The sequence below is a fragment of the Bubalus kerabau genome, chromosome X (genome assembly GCF_029407905.1).
Source record: "Bubalus kerabau isolate K-KA32 ecotype Philippines breed swamp buffalo chromosome X, PCC_UOA_SB_1v2, whole genome shotgun sequence".
In the NCBI taxonomy this organism is placed as follows: Eukaryota; Metazoa; Chordata; class Mammalia; order Artiodactyla; family Bovidae; genus Bubalus; species Bubalus kerabau.
The window spans coordinates 100,099,902-100,109,233 of NC_073647.1; positions in this window are offsets into that span (position 1 = coordinate 100,099,902).

Consider the following 9,332-nt stretch of genomic DNA (forward strand, 5'->3'; position numbering starts at 1 on the left):
CAGACGCTTTACTGTCTGAGCCACCAGGGAAGCCCACAAACATTTCTTGCATCTTCTCAATTCTTTTTCTGAGATCCTGGGTCATCCTCGCTAACATTATCCTGAATTCTTTTTCTGGAAGGTTGGCTATCTCCACTCCAGTTAGTTGTTTTTCTTGCGGTTTTGTCTTGTACCTTCACCTGGGATATAATTCTTTGCCTTTTCATTTTGATTAACTTTCTGTGATTGCGGTTTTCCTTCATGAGCCTGTGGGACTGTAGTTCTTCTTGTTTCCTCTGTTTTCCCTCTGGTGCATGAGGCTAAATTGCTGTTGTTCAGTCCCTCAGTCATGTCCAACTCTTTGCGACCCCATGGACTGCAGCATGCCAGGCTTCAGTCTTTCACCGTCTCCTGCAGTTTGCTCAAACTCATGTCCATTGAGTCGGTGATACCATCCAATCATCTCATCCTCTGTCGTCCCCTTCTCCTCCTGCCCTCAATCTCTCCCAGCATCAGGGTCTTTTCCAATGATTCGGCTCTTCAGATCAGGTGGCCAAAGTATTGGAACTTCAGCTTCAGCATCAGTCCTTCCAATGAATACTCAGGGTTGATTTCCTTTAGGATTGACTGGTTTGATCTCCTTGCTCTCCAAAGTACTCTCAACTTCCTGATGGGAGCGACTTGAATGGGAAAAAACAGGATGCTGATCTAGTGGACAGGGCCATACTCAGTAAAACTTTAATTCAGTTCTCTGTTGTGCTGATGGGTGGAGCTGTGCTCCCTCCCTTTTGGTTGTTTGTCCTGAGGTGACCCAGCCCTGGAGTCTACAGGCTCTATGGTAGGGCTGATGGTGACCTCCAAGGGGGCTTCTGTCAAGGGGCACTGCCAGGACTGCTGCTGCCAGGGCTTCAGTCCTGGTGGTGAGCCAATGCTGACCCATACCTCTGCAGGAGACCCTCCAACATTAGCAGGTAGGTCTGGTTCAGTCTCCTCTGGGGTCACTGCTCTTTTCCTGGTCCTAGTGCACACAGGATTTTGTATGTGTGCTCCAAGAGTAGAGTCTGTTTTCCCCAGTCCTGTTGAAGTATGGCAATCAAATCCTGCTGGCCTTCAGACTCAGATTCCCTGGGGATTCCTAGGCCCTTTGCAGGACCCCCAGGCTAGGAAGCTGGATGTGGGGCTCACAACCTTGACAACAGTGTGAGAATTTCTTTGGTATTACTGTTTTCCAGTTTGTGAGTCACCGACCGGGTGGGTATCAGATTTGCTTTAACTCAAGGTTGCACCCCTCCACCATCTTGGTGTGGCTTCTTCTTTGTCTTTGGATGTGGAGTATCTCTTCTGGTGGGTTCAGCATCCTCCTGTTGATGGTTGTTCTACAGCTAGTTGCAGTTGTGAGGTGCTCTCACAAGAAGAGATGTGTGTATGTCCATTTGTGCATGCATGGGTGCATATGTGTGATAGATTCAAGGGATTGGGTTTGGTAGGTAGAGTGCCTGAAGAACTAGGGACAGAAGTTTGTAGCATTCATATTATAGGAGGCAGTGACCAAAACCATCCCAAAGAAAAAGAAAAATGGCAAAGTGGTTGTCTGAGGAGGCTTTACAAATAGCTGAGGAATGAAGAGAAGTGAACAGGAAGGGAGAAAGGGAAAGTTATACCTAACTGAATGCAGATTTCCAGAGAAGAGCAAAGAGAGAGATGAAGGCCTTCTTAAATGAACAATGCAATGAAATAGAGGAAAACGATAGAATAGGAAAGACTAGAGATCGCTTCAGGAAAAATGGAGATATCCAGGGGCCATTTCAACAAGGGTGGGCATGATAAAAGACAGAAACGGTAAGGACCTAACAGAAGCAGAGGCGATTAAGAAGAGGAGGCAAGAATACACAGAAGAACTATGCAGAAAAGGTCTTAATGACCTGGAAAACCACGATGGTGTGGGCACTCACCTAGAGCCCGACATCCTGGAATGTGCAGTCAAGTGGATTTTAGCCAAGTGGGCATTACTACGAACAAAGCTAGTGGAGGTGACAGAATTCCAGCTTGGAGCTAATTAAAATCCTAAAAGATGGTGCTGTTAAAGCACTGCACTCAATAGGTCAGCAACTTGGGAAAACTCCGTAGTCTCTACAAGACTGGAAAAGGTCACTTTCCATTCCAATCCCAAGGAAGGGGAATGCCAAAGCATGTTTAAACTGCCATACAATTGAGCTCATTTCACTTTCTAGCAAGGTTATGCTCAAAATCCTTCAAACTTAGGCTTCCACCAAGAACTTCCAGATGTACAAACTGGGTTTCAAAGAGGCAGAGGATCCAGAGATCAGATGGCCAACATTTGTTGGATCATGCAGAAAGCAAGGGAATTCCAGAAAAAAAAATCTACTTCTGCTTCATTGCATACCCTAAAGTGTATGGATCACAGCAAACTGTGGAACATTTTTAAAGGGATGGAGTACCAGATCGTCTTACCTGTCTCCTGAGAAACCTGTATGTGGGGTCAAGGAGCAACAGTTAGAACTGAACATGGAGCAACTCACTGGTTCAAAATTAGGAGAGGAGTGTGAAAAGATTGTATATTGTCACTCTGCTTATTTAGCTTATATGTAGATTGCATCATGCAAAAAGCCGGGCTGGGTGAATCACAAGCTGGAATCAAGATTGCTGGGGGAAATATCAACAACCTCAGATATGCAGGTGATACAACTGTAATGGCAGAAAGTGAAGAGGAACTAAAGAGCCTCTTGATAGACATCGCATAGGTGTAAGAATCAATTTTAAGTCTCTAGCAAGTTAACTTGAATCACATACAAAAACACTATGCTTCAACTTCTCCCCCACACCCACCTCCCCCAGCCAACATTTTATGTTATTGATGTCACAGTTTACATCTTTCATATATGGTGGTGTAGTGTCAGAGTTTATTTTTGGGGGCTCCAAAATCACTGCAGATGGTGGCTGCAGCCATGAAATTAAAAGACGCTTACTCCTTGGAAGGAAAGTTATGACCAACCTAGATAGCATATTCAAAAGCAGAGACATTACTTTGCCAACAAAGGTCCGTCTAGTCAAGGCTATGGTTTTTCCTGTGGCCATGTATGGATGTGAGAGTTGGACTGTGAGGAAGGCTGAGCACCGAAGAATTGATGCTTTTGAACTGTGATGTTGGAGAAGACTCTTGAGAGTCCCTTGGACTGCAAGGAGATCCAACCAGTCCATTCTGAAGGAGATCAGCCCTGGGATTTCTTTGGAAGGAATGATGCTGAAGCTGAAACTCCAGTACTTTGGCCACCTCATGCGAAGAGTGGACTCATTGGAAAAGACTCTGATGCCGGGAGGGATTGGGGGCAGGAGGAGAAAGGGACGACAGAGGATGAGATGGCTGGATGGCATCACTGACTCGATGGACGTGAGTCTGGGTGAACTCCGGGAGTTGGTGATGGACAAGGAGGCCTGGCGTGCTGTGATTCATGCAGTCGCAAAGAGTCAGACACGACTCAGCAACTGAACTGAACTGGACTGAATCCATCGAAAAATTAGAGTAGATTTTCATATCTCTGATATGTTTGCCTTTTAACTTCTATACTAGAGTTTAAAGTGATTTGTGCACCAGTACTACAGTATTTGGTGGTGGTGGTGGTTGGTCACAAAGTCGTGTCCAGTGCTTTTGCAACCGTATGGACTGCAGTCCACTAGACTCCTCTGTCCATGGGCTTTTCCAGGCAAGGATACTGGAGTGGGTTGCCATGTCCTTCTCCATGGGATCTTCCCGACCCAGAGGTTGAACCCATATCTCCTGCATTAGTAAGCACATTCTTGTTTGGTGAGCCACCAGTGGAGCCCCGTTACAGTATTAGGCTTCTGAATTTGACTATATTCTTACCTCTACAGTGAGTTTTATGCTTTTTCATAAGTTGTCATGTTACTAATTAGCATCCTGTTGTTTCAGATTGAAAAACTCCCTTTTGTGTTTCTTGCAGGGCAGGTCTAGTCGTGGGGTATACGCCTGCAGTTTTTGTCTGTCTGGGAAGGGCTTTATCTCTTCTTCATCTCTGAGGAATGACTTTTCTGGGTAGAGTATTCTTATTTGGCAGTGTTTTTCTTTAGCACTTTAAATATAGCTTCCCAGTCTCTCCTGGCCTGCAAGTTTTCTGCTGAGAAACCCCAACTGCTAGCCTTATGGGTGTTCCCTTCATGGGAAGATTATTTTCCCTCTTTCTTCTTTCAAGGTTTTTCTCTTGTCTTTGATTTCAGACATTCTTATTACAATATGTCTTGGAGAATATCTTTCCAGATTGAGTCTTTTGGGGGGGACTTATGAGATTCATAAACTTAGATGCCCAGATCTCTCCCCAGATTTGAGAAGTTCTCATCATTATTTTTTTTTAATTTTATTTTATTTTTAAACTTTACATAACTGTATTAGTTTTGTCAAATATCAAAATGAATCCGCCACAGGTATACACGTGTTCCCCATCCTGAACCCTCCTCCCTCCTCCCTCCCCATTCCATCCCTCTGGGTCGTCCCAGTGCACCAGCCCCAAGCATCCAGTATCGTGCATCGAACCTGGACTGGCAACTCGTTTCATACATGATATTTTACATGTTTCAATGCCATTCTCCCAAATCTTCCCACCCTCTCCCTCTCCCACAGAGTCCATAAGACTGTTCTATACATCAGTGTCTCTTTTGCTGTCTCGTATACAGGGTTATTGTTACTTCTTTAATTAAACTGTCTGCTCCTTTCTTCCTTTTCTCTCCTTCCAGGACTCCAGTCATGCATGGATTCTTTCTCTTAATGGTATCCAATAATTGACTTAGGCTATCTTTACCTGTTTCTTTCTCTTTTTTTCTTTTTGATTCCTCTGGCTTGATAATTTCAGATAACCTGTCTTTGAGATCACTGGCTTTTTCTTCTGCTTGGTCGAGTCTGCTGTTGAAGTTCTCTATTGCATTCTTCAGTTCCATCATTGTACTCTTTAACTCTTGGACTTCTGATTGGTGTTATTTCAATGGTTTTGATTTTTCTGTTGCACCTCTCATTTTGTTTATGTATTATTTTCCTCATTTCATTTAGTTTAAAAAAAATCTGTGTTTTGTTTCAGTTCACTGAATTTCTTTAAGAGGATTATTCTGAATACTTTGTCAGACAGTTCATCGTTCTCCATTTCCTTAAGGTCAGATATTGGAACTTTATTCATTTCCTGTCATGTTTCCCTGATTATTTGTGATCTTTGTGTCCTCGTGTTGGTGTCTGCTCATTTGGAGATGTCGGCATCTCTTCCAGTGTTTACACGCTGGCTTTGGCAGAGAAAGTCCTTCACCAGTCACCCTGTCCAGAGATTCAGATCACTCTCTTTGCATCAGTTTCTCTTTTTGCACATGTTAAAATAGATGATTTTAGAGATTTCTACATGCTAAAATAGAAGACTAAAGACTTTGGCTAGTAAGGCCAATGTCTGGGCTTCCTCAGTAATGGTTTCTATTGAGTGTGTCTTTTTCCTGTGTTTGGAATTTGTTTTCATATATTTTGTATGTCTCCTGAGGTTCTTTTTTTCCCCTTGAAAACTGCATATTTTATATAACATATTACGGCAACCATGAAAATCATATGTCTGATCCTCAGTCCCACCCCGGTTTTTGTCACTGTTATTGTCATAGTTCTATTTGTGTGACGATTTTCTGAAATAGTTATGTAAAGTCTGTATTCTTTGTCATAAGTGGCCACGAAAGGCTCTGATGGTTAGCCAGTGGTCTGTTAACAGCTGGACAGACAGAGATGAGTTCCTTAAATACCTGGAATCAATAAGTTTCCCAGTGTGCCATGGGGCTCTGTGTACCTGTTAGGACTTACCTTCAACCCTTCAGTCACAACCCTTCATTGACAATCCTGCCTTAGCTTCCACTTTCTCCTTGCAAGGAGCTTCAAGGTCAGCCTGAATAAGACAGCTTACAGTCTTTTCATGTCTTTCCTGATCACAGGCACAATCTTATGCACAGCCTTCTACATCCCCAGGAATATATGGGAGCTTATCAAAGCTTTACATGGACATATCTATTCTCTAATTTTGCTTTTAACATTTTGGTTATCCTACTGTCTTCTCCACCTGTTTATCTACTTCTGGAGGCAGTTGTGGTCCTATTGCCTCTAACAGTTTTTGACGATTGTCCCTGGGGAAAACTTGTTTCCCATCGGGTGAGCTCTGAGTCAGACCAAATAAAGACAACCTTGTGAGTGATTGTCCACCGGGCTTCCAGGGAATCACCAGACAGGTCAAATAATAACAATTTTCTGGGAATGGGTCTTGGATGGAATTCCAGTCCTGTTCTGTTCTCTCTGGCAGCTACCAGGCTGTTGGTGTTCACTGCAGTTTCAGGCTGTTGTTTCTCAAAGTTGCCATGAAGCTGGGGATGGAATGGAAACGGGACAAGTTAAAACACCAGAAAGCTTGCAGTTTGATTGCCAGTTTTCTCATTACTTTTAAGAAATAGATAATTTCCCAGAGGTTGTTCCTCTTCTCTTTTAACCAATGTCATCTTCAATTTGGGCTTGAAAGAAGGGTAGAGGTTCTCCAGGAAAACAAGGGGGTTTGAGTAAAATATTCTTTGCACAGGGACAGACGTTTCATGGGAAAATTTGTATGCAAGAAAACCTGAGGAAGGAAATAGAACGATGTGAATTCCAAGATAAATAAAATCTGAGCCCTCTCGGAATGTGCAACAGTGAACAGAGGGGACTTTTCCTGTTTCATGCCTGTTTTACGCTCTTCTTTCTAGGCACTTCCCCCTGTATCGTCTTGACATCGGGCCTCTTTATACATTTTCTATGTAAGAGGCACCAGCTGATACTCAGGCTTGCCTCTTTGGTGTTCAAGAGGGGTGGGAGACAAATGAATAGAAAAAGAAGTTGTCTCATCTTGGAGACAGTGTCTGCCACAAACTTCAAAATAACCCGTACCTTCTGGATCTCTAGAATAATAATGACTACAAAGACAGTGGTGATGATGATAATATAAATAACAGCTAACACCTGCCTAAGTCTTCCTACTTGCCAAGGACTGTTGAAAATGTTGATTGGTATGGAAATAATATATAGCCACAAGGACACTGTGGGGTAGATACTGTATTTTACCCAATGTGAAATGAGGGCCAAATACCTTTATTCCTCTCCCTATTCACAAAATTCCTGTGAATTCCAAATCATATCAAATCAGGTGTACTGTACTGGCTACTCCAGTACAACGCCACACGTTGCAGTTGCCTTTCAGAGATACGATTTTCTGAACGGGTACACAGTTATTGGTGAAACTGTGAAAGAATAAACACAATACAATGTTTCCTTGATTTACATGATCATTTCATATATAATATAGAAATGTCAGTCCATATTGAAACTGTGTAAACTGTATGATTTGCGGTTATCCACAAAATGGAGTTTGTTTCTACCTTGGGATGCATTTAAATGGCTTTTTCACTTCAACTTGTATTCAGTAAGCTATTTGACGACCATGTTATCTTCCACTTAAGGGATGTTCTGCACATCCCTGATCTTGATCACCAGTAATTCCCTCCCATCTTTTTTTTTCTTTCTTTCTTTTTTAGAGATTGGTTTGTGGTCTCCGACCTCCACTCTCTCTCATTTTTTAATTTTTTTTTGGTTTTTGGTCACACTGCACAGCAGACAGGATCTTAGTTCCCCGATCAAGGATCAAACCCGTGATCCTTGCCGTGGAAGCTCAGAGTCTTAAACACTGGGCCGCTAGGGAATTTCCGCCCGCCCCACCCCACATCTATCTTTTGACATTCAAAACCGCCCATACACATTTCCAAAACATGCACTAGGTTTTGGAATTATCACTCTTTTGAAAGTACTGCCCTGGACTCTGTCATCAATAACTGCAAATCATGTCAATTTCAAGCATTGCAATGTCCCAATAAATACTTCCTCTCTCCAACCCACTTCCCAAGTGCCCTGAAACTGACAGTTCGACAACCCCCAATGGGACCTACTCTCCATTAGCCCTGCAAATTTTTACTGTTCTTCACACTTTTTATGTCCTTGTTTCCCTCCTTACCCAGTTTCAGGCCTTTGATCAATTATTAAAATACCTCTCCTATGTATAAATAACCTCAAATCTCCCTCCCCACCCCCCCACCCCCCGCCGTGTCACCCACCCTCTACCTCATACCAAAGTTCCATTTCTGTCAGATCATCTCCATACCTGCTTAAAACCTGCAGGTCTCCAATGCCCAGTTGAATGTAGCTAGAGAAACCGTGATGAATGGTACCATCTTAAATCCATGACCATGAATCTCAAGTGGGTCTTTAAAGTTGTCTGAAAATAGTACTACACTTTCCTAGTCCAGATCTTTCCAATCGTGGCTGAATATTAGAAAAAGATATAAGAGCTTGTAGTAATACCAATGCTCTGACTCTGTGTCTAGAAAGTCTGCATTTAATTGGTAGTACAAACCATTAACAGCTCTCCAGGTGATTCTTTTGTTTGTTTTTTGGTATTTGGTTTAAAAAAATTTTGTCTTTGTTCTGTTTCATTGAGATATATTTGACATACAGCACTATATAAATGTATAGTGTCCAGCATAATGACTTGATTTATAGATATAGTGAAATCATGATCACCACAAGTTCAGTGGTCAACTACTATTTGAGAAGGGAGCCAAGAATATTCATTGAATATTTAATGGAGTAGTCATTCTTCAATAAATGGCGCTGGGGCAATTGGATATGTAAAAGAATGAAACTAGACCCCTATCTTTCTCCAGGTAATTCTACCATGAAGCTGGAGTTAAGAACCAATGCCCTAACTCATTCATTCTCTTGCTCTCTTGGATGACCCTTTCCTACATTGTCTCTCTCCTCATACCTCTGTCATCCTCTCTCCTATCCTCATTCACTGCCACTGACTTTGTTTTCCACTTCACTAAAAACATAGAGGCAATAAGAGAAGAACGTCTACAAACTCCCACTGTCATTGCATGCCACCTGTGCTCATGATACTTGGCACTTCGTCCAGTGTTTCAAATGAACTCCAGGGCTTCTATCTAAAGCCATTTCATTCCGCTCATGCACTGGGGTCCCACTCATACTTGACAGTTTCCCAAGGAAGTTGCTTTAGAAATTCTCCCACCCACTCCCTCTCTTTCCTTCTTTTTCTCTTTCATTCTTGTCAGTAAACAGACATGCTGTAACTTCCCCCACTTACGCCCCCCAGCTGCCATACCATTTTTCTCTTCCTCTTTCTGGCAGATATCCTTCAAATGCATATCTATTTTCACTGTCTCCAAATCCTTTCCTCCCATTCTCACATAAACATACTCCACTCAGGCTTTCT